The 26,127-nt window shown below is 45.1% G+C and overlaps 1 long non-coding RNA gene across 1 annotated transcript; it reads right to left on the reverse strand.

Moving 5' to 3' along the window:
• Nucleotides 1–6,621: 6,621 nt before the first annotated feature.
• LOC310771345 lies at nt 6,622–25,103 on the reverse strand. The gene is made up of 3 exons (XR_014552413.1): nt 25,007–25,103; nt 14,026–14,103; nt 6,622–8,293 (listed from the first exon to the last, which is right to left on the reverse strand). It is a non-coding gene; the product is annotated as an uncharacterized lncRNA (long non-coding RNA).
• Nucleotides 25,104–26,127: the final 1,024 nt, after the last annotated feature.

The following is a 26,127-nucleotide window of genomic DNA, read 5'->3' on the forward strand; positions in this document are numbered from 1 at the left end:
AAGGGAACATCATTTTCACACATCATCTGGACACACAGGAATCAGGGTTTTATATGGGGGTAGGTTTGTTTACAGAGTGATAACTATCCTTAACTCATTCACCGCCAATGACGTCTTTGACGTGTTATCAGCAATGGCCTTCCCCGCCAAGGACGTGTTTGACGTGTTTTTGTTTTTATTGGTGCAGCGCCTGCAGCAAACACTTGCCCAGCCTGTCACACAGACACAGGTCCCTGCCTTCAAAGGGTAGCCGACAGCACGCGATCAAACACATACCGCAGCTGTTGTTTTGAAATTGATGCAAGAGGAAATGCAGAGAACGGGTAACGCTTCCTTGTGCAGACAGGAGAAACATTGAAACGCCGAGCTGGAGTCGCCTTCCTCTGTGCCAGCCAGGAGAAAACGGGAGAAAGTAATCAAGAGATGTGTTTGATCATCGGAGGAATGAGGAAATGATCGATCAGTTTGCGAGGGCGGTGAGGACGTGTTGAATAGCCGAGGGGAAAACGGGAACGATCATAGATATGACAGGGAGACATGGACGAGGACGGTGTACCAGAACAAATCAAAATAAACACAGGAACAGCTAGGCAGCAGCGGGCAGAAGGCACTCACAGCAGCCCGCTGTCCTTCTCAAGAGCTCTTGGGCTGCTCGCCCTCCAGTGTTGCTCCTGGCCAATCCCAGCGCCACAGGGCGTGGTTATTGCTTATCCTATGTTGGGTTAGAAATCTAAAAGGGGGATCGTGTGTGTGTGTGTGTGTGTGTGTGTGTGTGTGTGTGTGTGTGTGTGTGTGTGTGTCTGTCTGTCTGTCTGTCTGTCTGTCTGTCTGTCTGTCTGTCTGTCGGTGTGTCTGTCTGTCTGTCTGTCTGCACACTCACACCGAGTAAACTGTATTGTTGAATGTAAAAAAAAAAGCACTTCATGTGTGTATATATATATATATATATATATTTTTTTTTTGTCATTTGTGTCCTAACAAATAATATTTACATGTCTGATGTCAATACAGTTCAAAATAAAAGAATTGAGAGTGAGTTATGCCTGAGATTGTGCCCTTTTACAAAAATGCTTTTTTCTCCCTTTTCTCTTCCCAGACAGGCTTTTTTGGTGAACATGGGGTGTATAAAAAGGGTTATAAGTAGAGTACAGAACATGCTAAAAGCTAACTTTCTTTTTGGGGGTGAAAGTAGAGACTTAGATCTTCATTTCGAGGTATTGGACATCACTGTAGTCCTAGTACAGAATTTACTGTGGGTCTTGAAAGATGACCAAACATTATGGAAATACTTGGCCTGTGCCAAAAATGCCAGTCAGATATTGGCAGTGAATGAGTTAAGCTACCAAATCGGTAGGGTTACCAACATACCAAAATATAAACTAGAGACATGTAGGAAGACAAAAATAACAAAATCGTGCGGTCACCTCACGAGTCCGAAAAGAGGCATTGGACAGGGGATCATGTCTATGTTCCCCGGGTTCTATGTTCCCCAGGTTCTATATTCCCCGTTTTTCACTAACCCTAAACCTAACCTCCCCCAGACCCTAACCCAAAACCTAACCTCTCCCACCACCCCCACGCCTAAACCTAACCTCAACCAGACCGGCTACTGACTGCCTTTCCGAAGCCCTGCCACTCCGAACGTTAACTTCCATTATTCGGACTGGCGGTCGTTCACCTTAGAAGCCGCAATGCCGACCTTAGGTTTAGGCGTGGGGGTGGGAGAGGTTAGGTTTTGGGTTAGGGTCTGGGGGAGGTTAGGTTTAGGCATGGGGGGAGGTTAGGTTTGGCGTGAAAAACGGGGAATATAGAACCCGGGGAACATAGACATGATCCCTTTCTGAGTGCCGATATTTCGGAGTGGCAGAACGTCGGAGTGGCAGCACGTCGGAGTGGCAGCATGTAACCCCCCAGACCCTAACCCAAAACCATGAGGTGTCGGTCTCGTGAGGTGTCGGACTAGGGGGCAGTCCCCCCGATGTCTGCATTGGCCCATAACAAGGAAATAGAATAAACTGTTGCGCCACGTTTTTCACTTCCTCGTTTATAAATGTCTGACACTAAACAGTCAACTCACCTCCTCCCGCCGGGTCGGAACTGAACCACAGCTGGATCAGACACAAACAGAACCAGGCCCGGGCTGTCCACGGGTACATGGCCACATAGCGCTGCTTTAGAAGTCCCAAGATGTTCCGTTCAAAACACGACAGTTTAGCAGAATCCAGTCCAGTCAGCTGTGTGCTCTGTGTGCTCTCAGCAAATATAAGAGCTAGCGAATATAAGAAGTTCCGGCGAACTTTTTCAAAGTAAAAGAACGAATCTGCACAATTATAGAGCAGACAGAGGCGATTGAAAAATGATTATTTTCCAGATAAACTAAGCATTTAAATGAAGCTATACAATACAAATGATGTTTCTGTATGACAATAACTGTTTAAATAACATTGAGAACGTTCTTCTCAGTATCTTAATAGATAAAGTTGTTCACTGGAGTGCATAGCCTTTACAAATTGGATACTGGACAGGTTTGTGTTCAAAATGGGAGCTTGCCAAACATATGCACGCGCTCGTGTAGACGTCCTCTATGACATCCCACTCTCAGCTAAGGCCAGTAGGAGTAAAAAAAAAAAAACATACTGACTGTGACTGACGTTTCGACAGGTAAACTGTCTTCCTCAGAGTCAAGCAGAACAATGAAAAGGGGAAGGTTTAAATACCCTGTGATTTTATTGACAGCCATTTAAAAAAATAGATAAAGGTACATAGTAGAGAATGAAGTCAGCCCCTAAATAAAAAGAAGACTAATTAGTGCTCCAGTCTTCTTACTTTGGGTACATGCCCAGGTAAAACCTTTTTCTATGTTCCTCACTGTTGAGCACCAGGACTCCTCTTCTGTTCCAAGCTTGGCTGGTGTCTCTTTGTACATATATATATATATATATATATATATATATATATATATATATATATATATATATATATATATATATATATATATATATATATATATATATATATTTATAAAACGGCTCTCTCAAATCAAGCAATCTGATTGGTTCACAGCCATTGTATAAATCCAGTAACCCACTCCAATAACCCATGGCCATGGGTTATTGGTTGCCATGGCAACTCTCTTACTAAAAGCCTTTGGTTACCTCAAATGACAATGTAGAAAAAACAAATGGCGGAGACAGCTGTCAGATCCTTGTGAATCGATCTTCGCTTATAACTTTACTAATACTTTGCAGAAAATTATGTTTTGTACAAGAATAGACGCGGGCTAATGTCTTCTTTGCAAAAAAAAGGCTGTTAACCCCGCATTTAACCCCGTAACGTTAGTTGGTGTCGGGCTTTGCAGAAAGCACTCAGCTTCTCAGCAAGCGCTGAGAATGCAGCGCTGCGCTCGAGCTGCGTGTTGGGCTTTCCAGAAAGCTCTCAGCTTCTCAGCAAGCGCCAGGATTGGCCAATGTCAACTTCAGTCTCCAGAACGATCCAATCAAATCACCCGCACGTTCTTGCGGTCCCGCCTTACAGTAGTGTTTCAACTGACTCTATCAGAATACCATGCCAGTCGGACTTATAGTATTATTATTATTATTATATTATCATACTTGGAAACCGTTTTATAAAAGCAATATAGCACTCGAGCTGCGTGGTGTTGTGGCATATATCCCGCTGCTCAGCAGTTATCCCACTCGGCCTGCGGCCTCGTGGGATAACAGCTGATCAGCGGGATATATTCATCACAACACACTGGCTCTCATGCTATATTGCTTAAATATATTTTGCAGGCCAGGCCACCGGGCATCGGCCCAACGTGCCCGATTATGCAGTCCACGCCTGGTCAACAAGATACCCGTACTGGCCACTGCTTTGTTTCTTTTCCCTAGAAACCACAAACACACGTGCACTCACAAACACACACACACACACACACACACGCACACACACACACACACACACACACACACACACACACACACAATGCCTCACATCTCCACCCTGCTGCCTGGACTGTCATCCAAAAGATTTATTTTTATTTTATTTTTATTTAACCTTTATTTATACAGGAGAGGCCCTTGAGAGCATGCTCTCATTTTCAAGGGAGCCCTGTTACAGTAAGAACAATGACAGTAGTTGCATGTTTAGAGACAACAGGTAAAACAAACAGGATAGAGGTAAAAGTAGCCTACATCAATCAAAACAAGAGCATTCATTGTGCAGGGTACTCTCGTGGAGTACTCTAAAAGATTCTAAGGAGACTATTTTGGTCCAGTTTTAAAGGTCCTATCAGTAAGTTCTAACTATTACTGACACCGGTGGCCGTCAGAGTAACTGCAAGCAGCGTGTAAACGAGCTGACGCGCGGGCACCATACTCGCACGCGCACAAGCACCTGCCTGGCAACCGCAGACTGTTGGTTGCTTTGTAACGTTAACTCAACAGTAACGTTAGGCATTTTTATGACTGTTACATTCATTATCAACACAAGACGGTAACGTTATTAGTGGGGCTGGGTCTATAAATATAGCTAAATCTATTAGTTAGCCGCGTATAGCATCAAGCTAACGTTATAATAGGCAGTCTCACCACCGCAGCTAACTGCAGTCAAACAATAATGTTCCATGACCATAAGCATAACGGTAGTAATGTTACGCATATTTGCGACTGTTGCATTACTTCACACAAGAGTCAGACGGTAATGTTAGCGGAGTTTCTGACCAGGTGGTAAATCCATTAGCAAGCAGCTAACATTATCTGGTCAAAACCACATTACAGCAGCTACAAGCAGCAAGGTCCCTCCATGAACCGAAAACACAGCCCAGACTCTAGTTTCCCCCCGATGTCAGTCACATTGCTGCTGTCTGGCCAGACGGGCATCACTAGATAAATATGTATTTCTTTTTGTGTGTGTGTGTGGACCTTTTGCTGGCGTCTGTGTTGTTTGCTTTTTCTGGCAGCTAGCGACGAACGTAACGTTAGCCACTTCCTGTTAGCCGTCTTCTTCGTTGGTATTTCCGCCGGAGCCATGAGGACAAGAAGCAGGCTCGTGAACGCGCAGAACGTCACATCCGTCAAATTTAAAGTATAACCTGCGACCAGCATGAAAATCCTGCAATATCTTTGCAATGGGTGAACGCAGAGAGACGCAGCTGGGCTCGTTTTTTAAGTTACGGAATGGCACATTCACTCATTAGTAATAGAAAACACGTTGTGAAAAATTATTTTCCGGCCAAACTTACGGATAGGACCTTTAAAGTGTTCTGGAGCGTGTTCCATTTGTCAGAGGAAAAGGCAGTCGTTCCTAGTTCAGTCGTCACACGTGGAACAGTGTGATTGAGAATGTGTTCGATAACAAGTGTCGCTCAGACTGATGAGCGAGGACAGATATGAAGGAAGCTTCCCAATCAAGGCTTTATAAATAAATAAAGTGTTGCTCCCTTCGAGCCGTCAGAGAGTGCCAGCCTACCTTTTCAAATAAAATACGATGCGTAATAAATCTATCACCCGTTATAAAACGCAGGGCACTGTGATACACCACATCAAGCGGTTTCACGATGGTAGGTGCTGCATGCATATAAACAATATCACCATAAGCATATATCAGACATAACTATATAAGCATATAGCAGACATAACTAGTGATTGTACAATGGACTTCCTGGTACAAAATGAAAAACAGGACTTATTCCTGTATAAAAATATATATATCGGTTCCATCTAGCGGGAGGTCGTGGCAGGGTCTGACTAGCTGGAGGTCGGACTAGCGCCCGGACCCTCCGCTGGGCCACTGCTATTGCTGTGCTTTGACACTCGCTGACGGGGGCGTCTTCTGATTGTAACGTTACGTAAATTGAATTCATCTGAGACCAATTCAAGTCTGAGTAATATTCACTCCTGAGAGCCGAGACCGATTCCATTCCGAGTCAACACAACTCCCGAAATACTCGGACTCGAGTCCGGTCTCGAGTACTTCAGCTCTGATGATTTTAGGGTATTTTCTACAAAAATGGAAAGGTACCTGCATACCTGGATGAACGACAAGAGGATGCACCGCTCCACCCGAACCAGGAACGCCGAGACCGCGGATCAGCGAAACCAGTGACCAGGAGATGAGGGACCAAGGCAGAACCAGTGAATCCTCGGCTGATGAGAGCGTTTTTGGGGGAAGAGGAAAGCACAACTACATCCCCCATATTGGATACACACCTTAAATACAGTAGAGCCCAATGGTTTGAATAAAGTACTCGATCTGAGCCCTTTTTTATGATGTATTAACACTTATTTTTTTGTACCTGCAGGTGACTTCTTTTATAGGGAGAGATGAGGCACTAGATCTCCCCTGGTAAGGACCCCTTCCACCATATATATATATATAAAAAAAAAAGTTGAGGTATTGCATTACACTAGGTACCTATGCTGTTTTGTGTTTTCATTGTTACCAATTTGCCTCATCCATGTAAATAGTACACATTCTGACCTAACCCCATATGTTCAGCTGCTTTGAACTGGCAGATACATGTTCAAAAGGTTCAAATTCACCAGCCACTAAATAGCAAATCTCCCAAAGTCTCAAATCTGTGTCAGCATCTGGCTTTTGTTATTCCAATGATATGCTAGGTTAAGACAAAACTAACTGATTTGTTTATTTATTAAATGGATCCCCATTAGCTGCCGCGTAGACAACAGCTAGTCTTCCTGGGGTCCAAGACAAAATATACATTACATGCAAGGCCGTAACAGCAATATACATTGAGAAGGACAAATCCCCTCCAATATTTAAGCCTGATAAAATGTGTCCCTCCCAATAAATTGATGTAAAAAAAAATAAGAAAACAGATTTACTGCGCGATACGGTTGCTCCGCGGTTGTTTGTCCTAGTGGCGTTGCCGTAATTCCAATATGGCAGCTGCAGCAGCACAGACCAAAACACCACCAGATATGCCTTAAAAGGGAACATTAATGTTGTCGATTTGCGCTGAAACTGTGTGCAAATGAATAACGTTTTTCTCAAAATTATCAGTAATGAGTGAAAACAAACACTTTTGACGAGAATGAGCCGATTTGCTTGTACCATGGCTGAGCAGCTTACTGGCAGAAACCTCACGTCGTGCAAGTCTGAGCAAATTAACGTTAAAGTGTCAATCATTTTATGTTGCGCTGCATAACGTTACTTTGTCTTCGTCATGTAGACCGTAGTTGCTTTCATCTATATTGCATATTCATATACTTTACTGTATAGCTGTACTTCTTCTTTGCAGCAAGAGGAAGAGCAAGGGTGGCAGTGACATTCACCAGTATTTTGTCAAAACTATGTTGGTATATGTATGTATATACTGTATATATATATATATATATATATATATATATATATATATATATATATATATATATATAGCCTAGTGTGTGTGCGTGTGTGCGCATGTGCGTTGCTTGCATGTGTTTATACTTTGTAACTAGTGTACTAGGGCCCTGTCAAAATTGCTTGCACTGGGTCGGTCATGACTAGCCTACCTTTTTTTTTAACCTTTATTTAACCAGTTAAAATCCCATTGAGAGCGGAGTCTCTTTTACAAGAGAGAACTGGCCAAGAAGGCGGAGAAGTTACACGTCAAGACAAGAGTACATGGTTGCATGTAAAAAACAAAACAGTACAGATTTAACAGGGACACAGACTACCAACTACTCACAATAGGAGAGAGTACAAAACGTGCACATCAGCCCTGCCATATGAAATACAATAAAAAGCTAACAGATCAAAAAAGTTCCTCCGATTACAGAGAACATGCTATAGAACATGACTAAAACAGCAAAATCAAAACAATATGTAATCAGAAAGGGAAAATAATACTAAAGTTACATTATTAAACATCAAAGCAGGAACAGGTAGTTGTAAGGAATTCGTCTATTTTTTGTTTGAAAACTGGAACAGAAATCAAAGAGGCCAGTTTAAGACTGGACTGAAGGTCGTTCCAAGACCAGATAGACTTCTTTTACCTGCCTCAGTCCGCACTGGAGGAACTTTAAGACGCAACCAGGTGTTGGATCTGAGATTGAGAGTGTTTTCAATCAATTCCAACTTAGAACAAATGTACAAAGGAAGCTTGCCAAGCATAGCTTGGCTCGGGCCCATAAATGCAGCCAATGGGACGGGCCGGGCCGGGCTCAGACAGAACGGGTTCGGGTCGGGCCAGGCTTGTTTTTTGGGTCTGATCTAAGCTCTAAGGCAATCGGCCCATGCTGTCCCCATCTGGTTAGCCGCTCCATGGCACTCGGTGTCGATCCTCAGTCTCCTTGAAGAAACAAACGTTAACGTTAGTCATAACACGTCCACATTTCGGTTACAGTACTATGGTGCCATAGCCACTTCGCTAATATTATACAGTATTATGTGTTGTGCTAATGTTAGGCTAATACGGGGTCAAGATCCTTGAGGGGGTCAAGCCTGCAGGCCAGGCCAGGCCAGGCAATCGGTAACGTTATACAATTATTATTATACAAGGTCCTTGAAGGGTTTTGAGACAGAGGTCTTTGAAGGGGTTCCAGAGGTCCTTGAAGGGGTTGCAGAGGTAATTGGAGGGGTTCCAGAGGTCCTTGAATGGGGTGTAGAGGTCCTTGAGGGGTTCTGGGGGTCCTTGGCGGGGTTCCGGAGTGCCTTGATGGGGTTCCAGAGGTCCTTCAGGGGGTTCGCTCCTCTACCAGTGCAGGGCGCCTCGCTCCTCCTTCGCTACGGGCGCTCAAAAGTCGCTCATCCCGATCTCGACTATTCTCCTCCCTGGCACCCCAATGGTGGAACGAGCTGCCACCTTCGGTCAGGACTGCTGAATCACTGCCGATCTTTCGGAAAAGACTAAAGACTCACCTTTTCAGGCTCCACCTGGGCCCTTCTTGATCTAACTTCTTTCTCTCTCTTCTTTCTCTCTCTTTATTTAACTCATTGAGTGCCAGCCACTTTTGGAGAACGGATGCTCCCAGTGCCAGAGTTTTCAGAGCGTTTTCAGTGATTTCTCGAGGCCCACAGAATATTGTGTGATATTACTATGTAAACACCGAACACGCACAAGAACGAGCTGGCTCTATTGTATCATCAGCAAAAAAAAGTTTATTGATACCATTTTCCGTTCTTTAGTTATGAGCCGGAGAAGATAGGTTGTTTTCAGCGTTTTCAGGCTTTTCAAATTATTAGCTGAGATAATCCGCCTTTTGTGAAATGCAGCATTTCAAGCACATTCACTGAGTCTGAAGATAATATTTTCTGATGTAGTGACGTAGTTGTTGTGTGATGCCCTGCGTGCACCACCCCCCTCCCCCCCTCCCCCCGTAAACTCCTCCCCACACTGCACACAGCCTCACGCAACCATTATATTTTCGGAGTGCTGCGTTTGTGTGCTGCTGTCGGCTCTCAGCGCCACAGCAGGGAAGAGCCAACCCGGATTGCTGAATGGTTTGGCGTCAGGGGCTGCTTTCCTGGCTGCTAATCGGGTGGAGAAACTATACAGACAGACAGACAGACAGGGACAGAGGGGCTCAGTTGTGAGCGCGGATTGACTCCTGTTCGGAGCCAATGTCAGCTCCCGCAACAGAGCAAATGGCTCTGGGAGCATGCATCGGTTTGTCTTTGATCCACGGCTTTTAGGCTGTTTCTCGGACCTGTCTCTAATCTGGACTGCACCGAGCAAGCACTGTCGCCACCTAATGAGTCCGTAAAATAGGTTATACACCTCCAATAGCTACTATAGTTGTACAGGAGCTGCGGAAGGCTTTGATCGACGTCCCACCGTCAAAAAACGCATTGGACGTCGAAGGACGTCCGTGGCATTCTACGTCACTATTTAATTGGACGTCGAAGGACGTCCATGGCATTCAATGAGTTAATATATTAAAAAAAAAAAAAAAAAAAAAAAAAAAACTAAACTAAAACTAAAACTCGTACCACTGTTCCTTCAGGATTTGTAGTTGTCATAGACTGTGCTCCATAGTTGATTGCTCTATTGCTGACAAAAAGTGTGTTACTGTAAGTCGCTTTGGATAAAAGCGTCTGCCAAATGACGTAATGTAATGTAATGTAAATGTAATGTTCCGTGAATCCTTGAGGGGGTCCAGACGTCCTTGAAAGGGCTGGTCCCGGTAGCGCAGCCCGCAGGCCAACCAAACTACTGTATATTTGAAGGCTGCCTGATAGTCTAGTAAAATGCTGTTCTTTAAAATAATAAAGACCCTCTTGCAAACTGATGCTCTGATTATTGAATGTGATGTTTTGAGAGAAGAAACTAAATCAAATTTTTTAATTAAATGTTTAATTTAAACGCGGATCCAATCAGCGGCTGTCAGCTGATTACACCTGGGGTGTGGCCTATGACTTGCAATGCAATGCTTAATTTTTAGTCTGACATTTTTTTCTTTAAAATTAACACGTTCACTGCCAATGACGAGTTGAGTCGTCAAACAGAATCCAACCGTTCACTGCCAATGACGAGTTGAGTCGTCAAACTGTTTTTTCAGTGGTTTCCACTAGCTGGCGCCCTTGGGCAATAGGTGAATGTGGATCCGACCTCTCCCGCTGCCCCGGAAGTACTCTAACAAAGATTTCTATATAAGGAAGGCGGGATCCTTTCATCGGCGTGGGTTGAAAGTAGGTAAGTTGAGATACAGAGCGAGATAGAATTACATAGCGATTTATATAGAGAAATTTAGCAATTTAGAGTCAGATTTAGAGCGAGTTGGTTAGCGTAGTTGATTTAGTTTGTTAGTTGTTAGTACAGTAGTAGTGTTTAGTATAGTCTTTATAGTAGACTTCGTTTAGATAGATAGTTAGCGCGTGGTTACAGTTCATTGTAGTTAGCTTAGCCTTAGCGTCAGTTCATTTTAGTATTTAGCGTTTATTCTAGTTCAGTTTGATCGAGTTGGTAACCGGTAGATTAGCCTTATTTCAGTTCAGTTTGATCTAGTCGTAGCAGTAGTTGTTTTATTTCAGTTTAGTTTAGTTAGTATTTTCAGTTTTCAGTTTAGTTGGGAGCGGGTGGCGTGTTTGTGCCATGCCGGCCAAACGCAAGCGGTCTTCGGCGGCTGCACGCAAGCGATCGGCGGATCAGAGATCACTGCTGGATTTCTTTTCCGTCCGAAACGAGCTTGTGCCGGAGACCGATTCCGAGGTCTCGGATGACGAACGGGGTGAGCCCATGCATGTCGCGGCTGCGGCTGCTGGGCTGACTGAGTCTGAGTCGAGTGACCTCACGTCTTCTCCAGACGCGGAGGATTCTGAGGAAGAGTGGGCCCCGTCGAGGAGCGAAGCTCCACAGAGCAGTGGTAAGACGATGTTTGAGATGACTTGTGTAACTTGTGTAAATGTAATTACTATGACTGTACAAAAGCCAGCAGTCAGTCAATTCATTTTACTGAATTTCAGACTCTGAAGATGAGCCCGTAGCCGGCTGTAGCGGTAGGCCTACAGCATCTGGTGCCACAGCCTCTGGTGCCAGGAAAATGGGTAAGATCACACTTCAGAATCAGGTTTATTTTCACATCACAGGTTCCAGCCAGAATTCAGTACCACACATATAAAAAACACTATTTTATGGTAATTATGTATTTCTATAATTTGCAGATGGAGCTGGAAGTGGGAAACGTCCTCAGCCTGCAGGTCCTGAGTGGTGTGACGTTGACTGGGAGCCAACCCACATCCCCTTCACAGCAGTTCCGGGTCCTCATAGTGGTGGTGCTGCTCAACCAGTGGACTTCTTCCAGCTCTTCCTAAATGATGAGCTGCTCCAGGACATTGTAGTCCAAACTAACTTGTATGCAAACCAGTGCATCAGTCAGGTCAGTGAGGCTCTGCCACATTCAAGGCTTGGGAGGTGGAAGGACACTACAGTGGCAGAACTCAAGAGCTTCTTGGGACTATATTTCCTCACTGGGATCGTCAAGAAGCCTGAACTGTCCATGTACTGGACCACAAATGAACTGTATGCTACCCCCCACTTCAACAAAACCATGTCTCGCAACCGCTTTCAACTGCTAACACGATTCCTCCATTTCAGTAACAATTTTGATGTTGATGGTGCAGACAAGTTGTTCAAGGTCCGGCCAGTTTTGAACGACCTGTTAGAAAAGTTCAGAGCCATGTTCACACCAAGTGAAAACATCAGTATTGATGAGGGGATGCTCCTGTGGCGTGGGCGGTTGGCCTTCAAAGTGTATAACCCACAGAAACCCATAAAGTATGGGATAAAGTCCTACATCCTCTGTGACTCCCAGACAGGTTACTGCTACAGCATGAAGCCGTACTGTGGTGAGCGGTCCACCCTAGGCGAGACAGTGGAGTTCCTCCTCGGGGACTTGGCAGGGCAGGGTTACCACCTATACATGGACAACTACTATAACTCTGTTTCTATGTGTGCACAGCTGCTGGAGTGTCAGACCCATGTCTGTGGCACTCTGAGGAAGAACAGGGGCGAGCCACCTGCTACAAAGGTTACCAACCACACCGTGAAGCTGGGGGAAACCGTCATGCGCCACAATGGTGGCACCATGGTTCTGGCCTGGCGAGACAAAAGAATCGTCAAAATGGTTTCCACTCTGCACGACGACACGATGGAGACAGTGCAGGTCAGGCAGAAAGGCAGCAGAGAGAGGGTCACACATGCAAAACCCAAGTGCGTTGTGGACTACAACAAGTACATGAATGGGGTAGACAGATTGGACCAGAACATTGCCTACTATCCCTTTGCCAGGAAGACATCCAGGTGGCCATTCAAGTTTGTCATGTACATGTTTCAGATGTCTTTTTATAACGCCTTTGTTCTGTACAAAGCTAAACACCCACAGAGAAAGTGTAAAACTTTGATGGCTTTCATCCTGAGTGTTGTCGGTGCATGGACCAGACCTGTGGTGGAGGAGGAGGTGGGGGCTGGGGTGGAGGAGGAGGTGGGGGCTGGGGTGGAGGAGGAGGAGGTGGAGGAGGAGGAGGTCGGGGAGGAGGTGGGGGGTGGCGGGGAGGAGGTGGGGGCTGGGGTGGGGGGTGGGGGGGAGGGCAGTGACCAACCTGCAACCAGGCCGGGCCGGGCACCATACCTGGACCCTCCAAGCAGGCTGGATGTCGATCTAGCGGGCCATGTAATGGCCATGTATCCAGCCTCACTCAAAAAAGCTGGCCCAACGAGGAGGTGTAGAGTTTGTTCAGAGATTGGTGTTAGAAGCGAGACACGCTACCGTTGTGTCGTGTGTAATGTCCCATTACACAGGGCTGGCTGCTATGAGGTGTACCACTCAGAGAAGAACCGTGCTCGGTGGCACAAGTAGGCATGGGTCGTAAAAAAAAAAAAAAAACTGCCTGAGCAGTTCTGGATTCGGTGTACGAGCCCAAACCGGTTTGATCACGAACCGAAAAAACCTATAAAATAAAAAAAACATGTAAAAAAAAAAAAAGCTGAGTGACCTGTGGTCTGCTCTTGTTTTGTATTTATTTTGACATTTATTTATTTTATTATTGTATTATTCCTCCATTATTGAAAACAACTATTGTTCAGATGTCTGATGTCTCACTGATGCCAAAAATAAATGGTTAAAGTGACTGTTCTGCCTGTTTGATTGAATTTCACAAAACTGCGTTTTTCTCAGCTTTCCTTCTCAGACGCTGAAACCATGCTGTATTCAACGGCTAATATCTACATAACTACTAACTCTACAAACTAACTCTTTTAGACAGAGAAAGCACACATTCTATTAGTTCTTTTTAGATGATTGGTGTTCACGAAGTCCTAACAGAAAAGAATCCTCGGCTCTTGTAATATGAGCCAGAATCCTCAAAAAAAAAACTGGCAGAACCTACCTACAGCATTGAAAAAACGGCTGGCAGTCAATGTGTTAATAAACAAATCATTGGAATCTGATGCTCTAATTATTTGATCTGATGTTTTGACAGAAGAAACTTAATAACTTAATTATTAACTTAACTTAAAACAGAGTATGATGACTTATTTCCTCTGTTCAGTAGAATCAAATAAACCCATCTGTTTTCAGTTCTTACCTTTGCTCAGTAGACGGGTGTCCATCTTTGAAATTAAGAGGGTTTTCAGGGGAATGTGCTCTCTTCTGCTGGACTGTGCTGCAACATAACAGAGACAGAGCTTTGACTCTGGATAATGAAGGGTTAAAGGGATACACCAACATTTTTGGAGATTTGCCTATTTGCCATATCCCCGCTAGTATAACTAGCATGTAGATGACTTTCTCTCCTCTGTGTATCGTTAAGGAATTAACGATACTACTACTCTTATCGATACTGCTTATCGATCCGGTACTTTAACGGTACTCTTACTTACTTACGTACGTACTCGTGCTTTTTGTTGTTGTTTTTTTACAAGAAAACCCCCCGAAACAAATGGGGTTGGTTGTTGTCGGTTCTTTTCGTTATTTTTAAGAGGAGAAAGAAAGAAAAAAGACAAATTAAGAACAGAAATGGCTTTATTATTATTATTTGCTAATTCCCCGGCTGGGTTTGTGTCGTTAGCTGTTTAGCGCTTGCTTGTATTGTTGCTCTGCACCGTAGCTTGTTAGCTTGTTATTCGCTAGGCTTCTATTGTTAGCCGGCTCGTTCGCTGCTTTTCTTCGTCCTTGCTAGTTAGGCTGTGTCCACGGACCCGCCTTGCCCAGCTATGGACACGAAGGTACCGTGTGCATGCCGATGCCGTGCTGGCTACGGACGACTCGCACAACCTGTGCATGTTTTATCTGGGGCCGGAGCATGCCGAGTGTGCTTTGCGGATCCACACTTCTGTGTGGCGCACTTCTCATGTAGGCGCACCGCCACCGGGCCGCTCCCGTCGTGGGGAGGTGCCTCCCAGTGGCATGCCCAAGCAGTTCGGAGAGGAAGATGGCCAGGGCCGTGGAGAAGTTGGGCCGAGCCCCCTCCCCCCCTTTTGCGTGGGGGCTTTTTCCAGCCCCCCTCCGGCCAACCTCAACGTCACATGTTCAAAACTCGATAAATGCTGCAAATTCTTCATTGAACGGTACCTGCTTGATTATGAAGGTAAGTGTTTATGTCTCGTCTAGCCCTAACGTTAGCGAAATGCTAGCGTGAGCACATGTACTGGATATAACAGTAACAGTTGATATTATTGATCTGTTAACTTTCTGTTTTGCAAATATAAAGTCTTTAGTCCATGTTCTGATTAGGTTACTGTGGTACAGTTGCAACTACTTTTCCATAACATTGCTGCTGTTAACTCATTCATGGCCAAAGACGTCTTTGACGTGTTATCAGGAATAGCCCTCCCCGCCAATGACGTGTTTGACGTGTTTTTGTTTTTATTAGTGCAGCGCGTAGTTCAAAGACTTCCCCAGCCTGTGACATGGTATCAGGTCCCTGCCCTCAAAGACAAGCCGACAACACGTGAACAAACACATACCGCAGCTGTTGTTTTGAAATGAGCAGGAGGAAAAACAGAAAACAGAGAAACGCACTTCCTTGTGCAGAGAGGAGAAACGCCATTGAAACGCCCCTCGGCGCGCTGCACGAGCTGGTCGGCTTGCTGCAGGGCAGCGGGCATGGATCAGTTGTTCGCGGTAGTCAAACCCGTGACCAACATGATCGATCCTGGTCCCTGGACCCTGTTCCTGTGTGCCAGCCCGAAAGAGACGAGACGGAGTCACAACTTTGTGAGGAGGAGAACAGCAGCCTCGCCACAGAAATTGCTTTCCACAGAGCCAAGCAGCACGGCCACTTTCCTGTCGAGGGCGAGGAAGACTGGACTCCAATGCGACAGGACCCAGATGATCTCGCGGTAAGGAGTGTGTGTGTGTGTGTGTGTGTGTGTGTGTGTGTGTGTGTGTGTGTGTGTGTGTGTGTGTGTGTGTGTGAGAGAGAGACTACACTGATCTCTGCATTCTATGATCGTATAGTTTACTGAGACACTAGTACACTACACTGTCTCTGTACTAAATGTGATTATATAGTTTACTGAGGATATGTTGCTTTTATTTCAGATGAGGAGCCGATTGTGAGCCCACATCTCAGAATGAGGTCAGGACGGTCATTTAGGTCTGCTAAATGACGAAATGTAATGTAATGTAAAGAGACACACATGGGCCCCGCGCACACACACACACATTCACACTCACTCACACTGAGTAAACTGTATTGTTGAATGTAAAAAAAGCACTTCATGTATATATAATATATATATATATGTGAGGTCTCTAGACCATATTTCAAGCAGAAGGCCATTCGTGCATAATCTAATCCGATCACCCCTGACGTCAGTCAAGTTCTAGTATGACGTGGTCAGTCAAAGTCTTAGTATGACGTCCGTAATGACGTCAGATATGACGTCAGTTAATCCTCATATATATAGCAAGGGTTCTACGTCACCTCTCTCTCTCTGGCCGATCATAGCAGCAGCAGCTTCACGGCAGTCCATCTCCCCTGAAGCCGTCCTCCGAAGCGTTGTTTTGCGGCTGTTTTGCACCACATCTGCAGACCGAATCAGCACCCCCAAGTCCTCTTTACCCGTGCGGGATAATCCCTGCGGATCTCTCAACGCTCCCCACCCCACTCCTGGCATGTCGGATCCCGAGCCAGAGCAGTCCATGGACAGTGACGACAGCTTAAACAACGATACCCTGTTCCGGATCAGCCACGGAGCGTATTTGCCCTCCGAGACGCCTGACGACACCGGCGAAGCGGCCGTCCGTGCCACAGGCCGCCGACGTACGCCACGACGAGAAGGCACGGGGCGCGCCACTGCGATGGACCGCGCCACAGCTCAGCAGCCGATCCTGTCCCGGGTGTTCAGCTGCGTCCGCACCCAGGCTTCTCCAAGCAGGCATCACAGGCCGTTCCATTCCACGTCGCTTGTGGTCAGTTGCACGGCAGGCGCGGATCCATCTCACCGGGCAGTTAAGTCTTTACTTTAACCGTAAATAAACGGGAGGTTGCGTGAGTAAAAGATGTCACGTCGCTGCCTGATGACGGTGACGTTATCACCGCACATTGTATATTTCATCCATAATTCTGTCAGCATGTTGTTGAGATCATCAAAAAAAAAAAAAAAAAAAAAACTTGGCTCATGGAGCACGTCTGGGCATCAGTTTGAGTGTCATAACCTTAAGACCGAAGTCAGACGGCCCAGGGGATGTTGACAGATCATCATCATTTTTCTTAACAGCAAAGCTTGAAACGTTTGCATTGAGGCCGTGTTGTTTATCACCACTCTGACAGTAACAGCGTCGTCGTTTACATTCACGCTGGCTGTCTCATTTCACGTTTTTCCGCTTCAAGCTACCCAGTCCTAACTCACCACTTCCTGTTAACGAATTTCAAGGTAAAACGCCTTTGGCGTTCATGTTGACCATAAATAATACCAAAAGCTAAAACAGTTAATACAGTGACATGCTAGTCATGTAACAAGAGGCTGCGAAACCCACCGCTATATAACCATATAACCAACCATAACATATCACTGCGAGTTGCAAACTAGCAGTATATGGTGCATTTGCAAGGGGGTGAAACTATTTTATTCGTTTGTTAACCAGTTTCTTTATATCTCATGCATTAAGCATTTCATTTCAGCTCTAGGGTTGTGCCAGAATGAACAGTTTGCCCCATGGATCTCTTGGTCTGCCCAGAGCGTCCGAGATGATATGGCATTCCCGCATCAGTGCTGCAGGCCGGGTCCCGTCAATCACCGTGAATCTGCCCAGACTTCCCCATGGTCTGGCCTCAGCTGCGCCAGCAAGGCTATGAGCAGTCCGTAGCAAACAGGTGTTTGTTGGGAAAAAAGATGGTCGCTATCTGATGACATCATCACCGGCCGTCACCGTATCTTTTTCATGCAATAGCTACTAATAATGCTTGCATTCCCATGAATTATTGGCATGTAATCTTTAAATAATTTGTCCTTGAAAGGGTTTAAAAAAAAAAAAAAAGTGTTGAAGCTATTATTATAAGAATCTCGCATCGGGTGAATCATGTCTGCCTCTCCACCTAGCGATCCTGTCCATGTGTCATATTTATTTTCAGCTCATCAATCTCATCATGTGATGACTGCTCCGGATTCGGATTCTGGACTCCTCATCGCACAATTCGGTTCATCAGACAAACCACTAAGTAATCCAAGTCCAGCGCCAAGTCAAGTCATTAAGTCACCGAGGCCAAGCTGGGAACCCCTAAGCCACTAAGTCACCAACCCCTAAGCCATCCCCTAAGCCACCAAGTCACCAACCCCTAAGTCATCCCCTAAGCCACTAAGTCACCAACCCCTAAGTCATCCCCTAAGCCACTAAGTCACCAACCCTAAGTCATCCAAGTCCAGCGCCAAGTCGGGAAGTCACTAAGTCACAGAGGCCAAGTTGGGAACCCCTAAGCCACTAAGTCACCAACCCCTAAGTCATCCCCTAAGCCACTAAGTCACCAACCCCTAAGTCATCCCCTAAGCCACTAAGTCACCAACCCCTAAGTCATCCCCTAAGCCACTAAGTCACCAACCCCTAAGTCATCCCCTAAGCCATTAAGTCACCAACCCCTAAGTCATCCCCTAAGCCACTAAGTCACCAACCCCTAAGTCATCCCCTAAGCCACTAAGTCACCAACCCTAAGTCATCCAAGTCCACCGCCAAGTCGGGAAGTCACTAAGTCACCGAGGCCAAGTTGGGAACCCCTAAGCCACTAAGTCACCAACCCCTAAGTCATCCCCTAAGCCACTAAGTCACCAACCCCTAAGTCATCCCCTAAGCCACTAAGTCACCAACCCCTAAGTCATCCCCTAAGCCACTAAGTCACCAACCCCTAAGTCATCCCCTAAGCCACTAAGTCACCAACCCCTAAGTCATCCCCTAAGTCACTAAGTCACCAACCCCTAAGTCATCCCCTAAGCCACTAAGTCACCAACCCCTAAGTCATCCCCTAAGCCACTAAGTCACCAACCCCTAAGTCATCCCCTAAGTCACTAAGTCACCAACCCCTAAGTCATCCCCTAAGCCACTAAGTCACCAACCCCTAAGTCATCCTAACTCCTGGAAACAATCTACTCCCCATGGCTCGCTACATCAGGCTCAGGCCTCAGACTGGCCCCGGCTCCCCTGTTCCTCATCGCACCTCGTCACCACACGTCAAGATCCTGGTTCATCCTGTACCTCAAGCGGACGCTCCAGAATGGCAACCTCCCGATGAAGAACTACTCCAGCCACTCCTTCGTGATCGGGGCGGCCACCTCACCGGCGGGCAAGGAGTGCCCTCCGACTAAGTCACCCAGGCCAAGTTGGGAACCCCTAAGTCACTAAGTCACCAACCCCTAAGTCATCCAAGTCCAGCGCCAAGTTGGGATATCACTAAGTCACCCAGGCCAAGTCGGGAACCCCTAAGTCACTAAGTCACCAACCCCTAAGTCATCCAAGTCCAGCGCCCAGTCGGGAAATCACTAAGTCACCCAGGCCAAGTTGGGAACCCCTAAGTCACTAAGTCACCAACCCCTAAGTCATCCAGCACCTCAAGCGGACGCTCCCGCTGGTCTTCATCAGCTCTCCAGCTAAACCCACCCGGAGCAGGTGGCCATACCGTGGCCCAAAGAACCCTCCTTCCTCAATCGGCGAGCATGGCAACAAACAGTGTCCCGGGCTCCGTGCCAAAATGTCTCGTTGGTGGTGGCTCCCCGAAAAGCACAGCGCCCAGTAGGCGCAGTAAATCTCCCGGATCATTTTTGGGGGAGAGAGAGAGTCGAGAAAGAGAGTCAGGGTCAGTCAGAAGGCCAAGTCGTGCGGCGCGCAAGGCCCGACCGAGCTGGGAAGCGCCAGCCGCAACGCAAGTAGGGGGATCAAGATCGAAGGCCCGACCGAGTTGGGAAGCGCCAGCCGCAAGTAGCCATAAGTCGTTAAAAAGGTTGAAGGCCAGAAAAGTACAATCAATTACTAATGTACCAAGATCGAAGGCCCGACCGAGTTGGGAGCGCCAGCCGCAAATAGCTGTAAGTCGCTAAAAGGCCGAAGGCCAGAAAAGTACAATCAACTACCGGTGCCCGTAGATCTCAATTAACCTCCGGTAATCAGATCTTCCTTTTGGGGGATCTCCTAGCCTATGCAGATGACCTCCTCTTGCCTCAAGAGGAGCGCCACTGGCTAATGGAGTCATGCGCCAAAGTATTTGCCATGCATGCCGATTGCTAAATAAAGTTCGTTAAATCCTACCAACTGGCCTCTCATGATTGAAGTGAGGTCTCTAGACCAGGGGCACTCAATTAAAATTCATAGAGGTCCAGTTAGAGAAAATGTCCTCAAGCAAAGGTCCGGAACATTGTAACGTACAGTAGCTTGCGTTATGATTCAGTGCCATTGAACTTAGGCTACTTCAATGATTGCAGTAGCCTAATGGTACAATGTCTGTATGTAGTCAACGACTGACTGTTAAATCAAAATAAACATCAACAATGTTTATTTAGTTTTCATATTTAACTGGATTAATTATAAATAACTAGCCTACAATAATAATAAATACATGTTATTTTCTCATTTCAAGTAAAATAATGGCTGCATTTAAAAATAACATACAACAGAGTGCTTTGGGAAAATGTGCATCTTAAAAGTGTTTTAATTTGAGAAAGAAAACCTTTTTTCTTCCTTTTACTCCACCTTTTCTCTTGAGAGAAGTGAGCTCCCTATCTATCTATCTATCTGTCGCAGTGTCTGTCTCTATCTATCTATCTATCTATCTATCTATCTATCTATCTGTCTCAGTGCGTCTCTATCTATCTATCTGCCTGCCTGCCTGTCTGTCTGTCTGTCTGCCTGCCTGTTGCCGAACTGATCTATCGATCGTTCGCAATGCAAACGTCACATGCCGTTGGGCAGTGAATGTGTGAGTGTGCCCTCAGTCTGGATTTGAGTGTGTTTGCTCCTGTGGCGCTTTCACAGACAGGTTAGGATCGCATCGCACTGACTGCCTGGTTTTGAACTGCCCGTGAGAACAATGAATGAACATCAAGAGTCTGCCTGCTCCGGATTAAAATTAAATCTTTGTTTTTGCGGTCTACTCGTTTCTTTTGAGCACACCATGTTAAATGACTCTCGCATATCTCCGTGTCTGACAATCTCTCGCCTGCAGCACTGGAACCGACTGGCGACTGGAACAGGAAGAATCGAATCGGATATTTGATTGGCTCAGTAGCATCACGTGTGATGATTTACAGCGCATGCATTGGTCTGTGAGCTTCCTGGCAGATTAAACCAGTAGCCTACCGTAAAGGGTAGAAAAGCATGTGCCGGCTCGGTGAAATGTAACAATTCTCAATGATTTGTAGGTTATAGGGCTCGGTCCGGATAGGACGGCGTCTGGGTCCGGATGCGGACCGGAGTCCGGACTTTGGGGATCGCTGCTCTAGACCATATTTCAAGCAGAAGGCCATTCGTGCATAATCTAATCCGATCACCCCTGACGTCAGTCAAGTTCTAGTATGACGTGGTCAGTCAAAGTCTTAGTATGACGTCCGTAATGACGTCAGATATGACGTCAGTTAATCCTCATATATATAGCAAGGGTTCTACGTCACCTCTCTCTCTCTGGCCGATCATAACAGCAGCTAGCTTCACGGCAGTCCATCTCCCCTGAAGCCGTCCTCCGAAGCGTTGTTTTGCCCCACCCACCTCCCCAGTCCGCCACCAACGAGTCGTGACTCCTGATCCCCCACGGGGGGGGGGGATCTCCTAGCCTATGCAGATGCCCTCCTCTTGCCTCAAGAGCAGCGCCACTGGGGGGATCTCCTAGCCTATGCAGATGCCCTCCTCTTGCCTCAAGAGGAGCGCCACTGGCTAATGGAGTCATGCGCCAAAGTATTTGCCATGCATGCCGATTGCTAAATAAAGTTCGTTAAATCCTACCAACTGGCCTCTCATGATTGAAATATATATATATATATATTTTTTTTTTGTCATTTGTGTCATAACGAATAATATTTACATGTCTGATGTCAATACAGTTCAAAATAAAAGAATTGAGAGCGAGTTCTGCCTGAGATTGTGTCCTTTACAAAAATGCAATTTTCTGCAATTTCTCTTCTCAGAGAGACCTTTTTGGTGAAAACAGGGTGTATATAAATGGCTATAAGTAGAGTACAGAACATGCTAAAAGCTCACTTTTTTTTCTGGTGAACCCAGAGACGTACATCTTCATTTTGAGGTATTGCAAATCACTTTGGTGCTAATAGATAATTTACTGTGGGTCTTGAAAGATGACCAACAATTATGAAAATCTTTGGCCTGTGCTAAATATTGGCAGTCCTAAACTGGCCATGAATGAGTTAATGTTAACTAATGTTACCAAATCTGGATTGTAAGATAAGTCAGTAATGGCTAATATAAGTTGCACCCTTTCTCCCAAACAAAACAAACCGTCTCGAATGTAGTTGAGGTGACAGTGAGAGGACGATGTCACAGGTCAATGAAGAAAAATTAGGAGCCTCATTACCTTCAGGTTTCTCAGATGTCATTATGATTAGATACCGGTAGTTAAGTTTTCTTTGTGTTGTGTTTCACTGCGTTTGCAGCACAAAGTTCCCACAAAGTTCCACTGTGGTTCAGTCTGTTTCTCACTCTGATGTGAATGATTTTGTGTAGCTAAACTCCAAAAGGCAACTTTGTACATACAGAATTGGCTTGTTTTAGGACAATATTTTTTATTTAACCTTTATTTAACCAGATAAGACCCATTGAGACACAGGATCTCTTTTACAAGGGTGACCTGGCCAAAAGGCAGCAACATCATCAGCAAATACATACAATTACAAATAAAAACAAACAAGACAAACATAAGTACAGACTAACCATCTACTCAAACAGGAGAACAATAAAACCAAATTAAAATCTATAAAGCGCCAAAACATCAGTGCGGAAAGTACTAACTAAAAGACACAACTGAAAGTAACAAACTATGCGTCATGGCAGGAGCAGCAAGTGGTGAGTATTTCAGATTATTTTTTGTTTAAAACTCGATAAAGAGATAAGATAGGCCAGATAGGATAGGATAGGTCAATAAAGACAATAAAGACTGAGAAAGATGCTGTGTGACAAATCAAAATCAAAAATAATGTTCAAAGGTTATACACTTAGTGCAATCCTTATGTTTATTATATTACTCTTTGTCAATTAGATTTGTACACTTTGTACACTTGATTCTGATCAGGTTCCCGTGGTACTGAATTGCATGTCATGTTCCTGTGCTAATCATTATATTAAAAAACAGCTTTTGACATCCAAAATAGAAAATACAAAATGCAGGGTTTTACAGCTGTGCTTAGATCGACCCAACAAGATCAACCAACTAAACTTCCTGCATTAGCTGTCATTGTGCTTGTGGATGTGACATATTTCAACATTGTATTACAATGTTTACAATGATGACTGTTGTCTTTTTGGGTGTAATTCTCCACCCTGGACTTTCTGTCTGCTAGCTTGGCTTTCTTCTAACTCTGTATGAGCAGTGAAAGTTACATTTTGCCCTTGTGGTGTTAAATCATTTCAGCAAAGAAAAGAAAAATGATAAAATAGCACATAGCCTACATTGTTGATTAATCAGTTAACATATAGTTTGATCGATCAAATTCTTAATGATCGATTCATCGATTGTTGATTAATCATTAACATCCCTAATAGAGAGCTGTAGGCTATTATAGCAGGGTAACGCCGGGATTGCACTGGTTGCATTTGCGTTGCGTTGCGGCTGTTCTCCGGTTTTGCTCCGTGCTCTGTGCTCCGCCAACACTAACCGGCTGCGTGCAGAGCACGTCACGGCTCCACTCCGCCAGACAGCTGGAGTGACGAGACCGACAAGTTCTGGCGGTGAAATCGCGTGAGACAATTTGTATGTTGGATAAAAACAACAACAAACAGGCAGAAGATCATTGTTCCCAACTGGAGAAGCAGAGGAGGGGTGGACTTGCTTGGTGTTGTCCTTGTAAAAAGGATGTGTCGTGTCATATATTATTTTGTGGTTTTCCACTTCAATTAAGAACTTTTCCTCATACATGTTTGTCCTCTGGCTTGATATTGAATGCTGTAAACACCTCTGCCCTGTTGATTTCATGCCTGGCTCCGCCCAACTTGCTGCGGCTTTGCTCCGTCATCCGTGAAAAATAGAAGCCTTGCATATCTTTTTCGGAGAGCTCCGGATCGTCGGAGCTGGGACGGAGTAGACACGCAACGCAGCGGAGTAGGTGGGAGTTGACACAATGATTAGAGTGGAAACGTATCGGCTCCGATGCCGTACCGCAGACGGACCGAACACGGACCTAGTGGAATGTAGGCGTAAGTGTGTCTTGTTTAGAAAAGGTTTGCTTCAAGTTAGGTTTGAGTGTTGGCTCATTCGGTAAGAGATTAAGAATGTTTTCACTTTATAAGTAATTCGAAGCTATTCAGACTGCAGGCCAATCTGATTTGATTCTCAAGTCAAATTCTTGATTAGTTTAGTGTCCGCACTGCCACAAATCTCAAGTGTTCAAGTCGGCTCTGTGTCAGCTGGCCGACCTCGGTGTGTGAATGGGTGAATGTGTGAATGTAGGCACATTGTAATGCGCTTTGGATAAAAGCGCTATATAAATGCAGTCCATTTATTACCATTTACCAATACGGAAACATTAGCGTTACCTTTTGAGCTAGTTGTTGTTGACCATACCTGCATTTAGAAGTCTCCTGTATAAAACGAGTCCACAGACGCCTCTGCGAGTAATACAGCCTTTATAGAGTTTCAAATGTATGAACAGTCTACTGTTGTGAGCGAAAATGTGTCTGCAAGTCGTTTGACAGAAACGGAAGCTATAAACTCTGTGCTGCGACAGACTGTATTCTGCTGTAAACAAACCGGGCAGCCAGACAGGAAGCCCGGCTACACTTTTATGGGTCAGAAAGGAAGTTGTCTGACATCATGTGAAAAGGGCCTATGATGTCACGGCTGAGCTGAGCTGTAATAATGTCACTGACACTGTATGCATGTCAGATGAAGAGCAGTCAGGTAGAGATCATCATCTTACCTCTTAGCTTTGGTCCGGCTGTGATGTTCCCCAGACAGAGGGATCCCCTCCTCTCTCTCCTCACAGTGACTCATAGTGGAGCAAACACCTTGACACAAACACACCAACATGCTGTTAGCTGGACTCAGTCATTACTACATGCTTTTATTACAGGATAGATCACTTCTGCTGTGGGGAGGGATCACTCCTGATCAGTCATTACTACAAGCTTTTATTACAGGATAGATCACTTCTGCTGTGGTGATGGATCACTACCGACTGTAAAATGACAAATATACAATGCACTGAACTTTCTGCCCTGACTTTAAAATGTCTTAAAGGAACAAACCAACATTTTGGGAGGTTCGCCTATTTGCTGTCTTCCTGATAGTAACTAAGATGAGAAGATAGATGCCATTCTTTTCTCTATGGGTCTAGTATAAAAATAGCTAGCGCTAAAATAGCTTAGCTTAGCACAATGAATGGTAGTCTATAGAGCTCAACAGTGACCGCTCACTTTTTCTCAGCTCCGGGTCCGGAAGAGAATTGCCCATTAATTTTTTCCATAGACATTTAGAAAAATCCTTATATAAAGAGTTTTAAGGCTGGAACCAAGCCAACCAGCCATCTACTGAATCCTGAGTGACCATAAAACATTTCACTTGGAGCAAAAAAAAAAAAAAAAAAAAATGGAAAATTTTTAAATATAATTGTTTTCGCAGTTTTTATGTTTTGTTTTTGCTCCAAGTGAAATGTTTTATGGTCACTCACAATTCAGTAGGTCGCTGGTTGGCTTCGTTCCAGGACCCTTGGGTCCCCCTGGGGAAAAAAGTCACCTTTTGCATTTTCGCATAGTGACCATTTTGAGATTTTAGTCCAAACGCTCTGAAATTTTACAAAAGTGTGACACTCTTCATGCTAGAGACACTTCACCCTGTAGTCAGAATAACTGTACATCTGTCCCCCTAAGGACATTTGTTGTCCTCATTGACTTCCATTCAAAAGTGCTATTTTCTGACCACCATTTTTCACAAAAGTCATGCATGTTATTTGTGTACTATGTTCTCATTCTTGACAAAAACATTGGAATTGTAAAAAAGAAAGGGAATAAAAGGTGGTTGGTGGAAATCGCATTCATGGCA

This window comes from Poromitra crassiceps (genome assembly GCF_964638095.1).
Source record: "Poromitra crassiceps genome assembly, contig: HAP1_SCAFFOLD_546, whole genome shotgun sequence".
NCBI lineage: Eukaryota > Metazoa > Chordata > Actinopteri > Beryciformes > Melamphaidae > Poromitra > Poromitra crassiceps.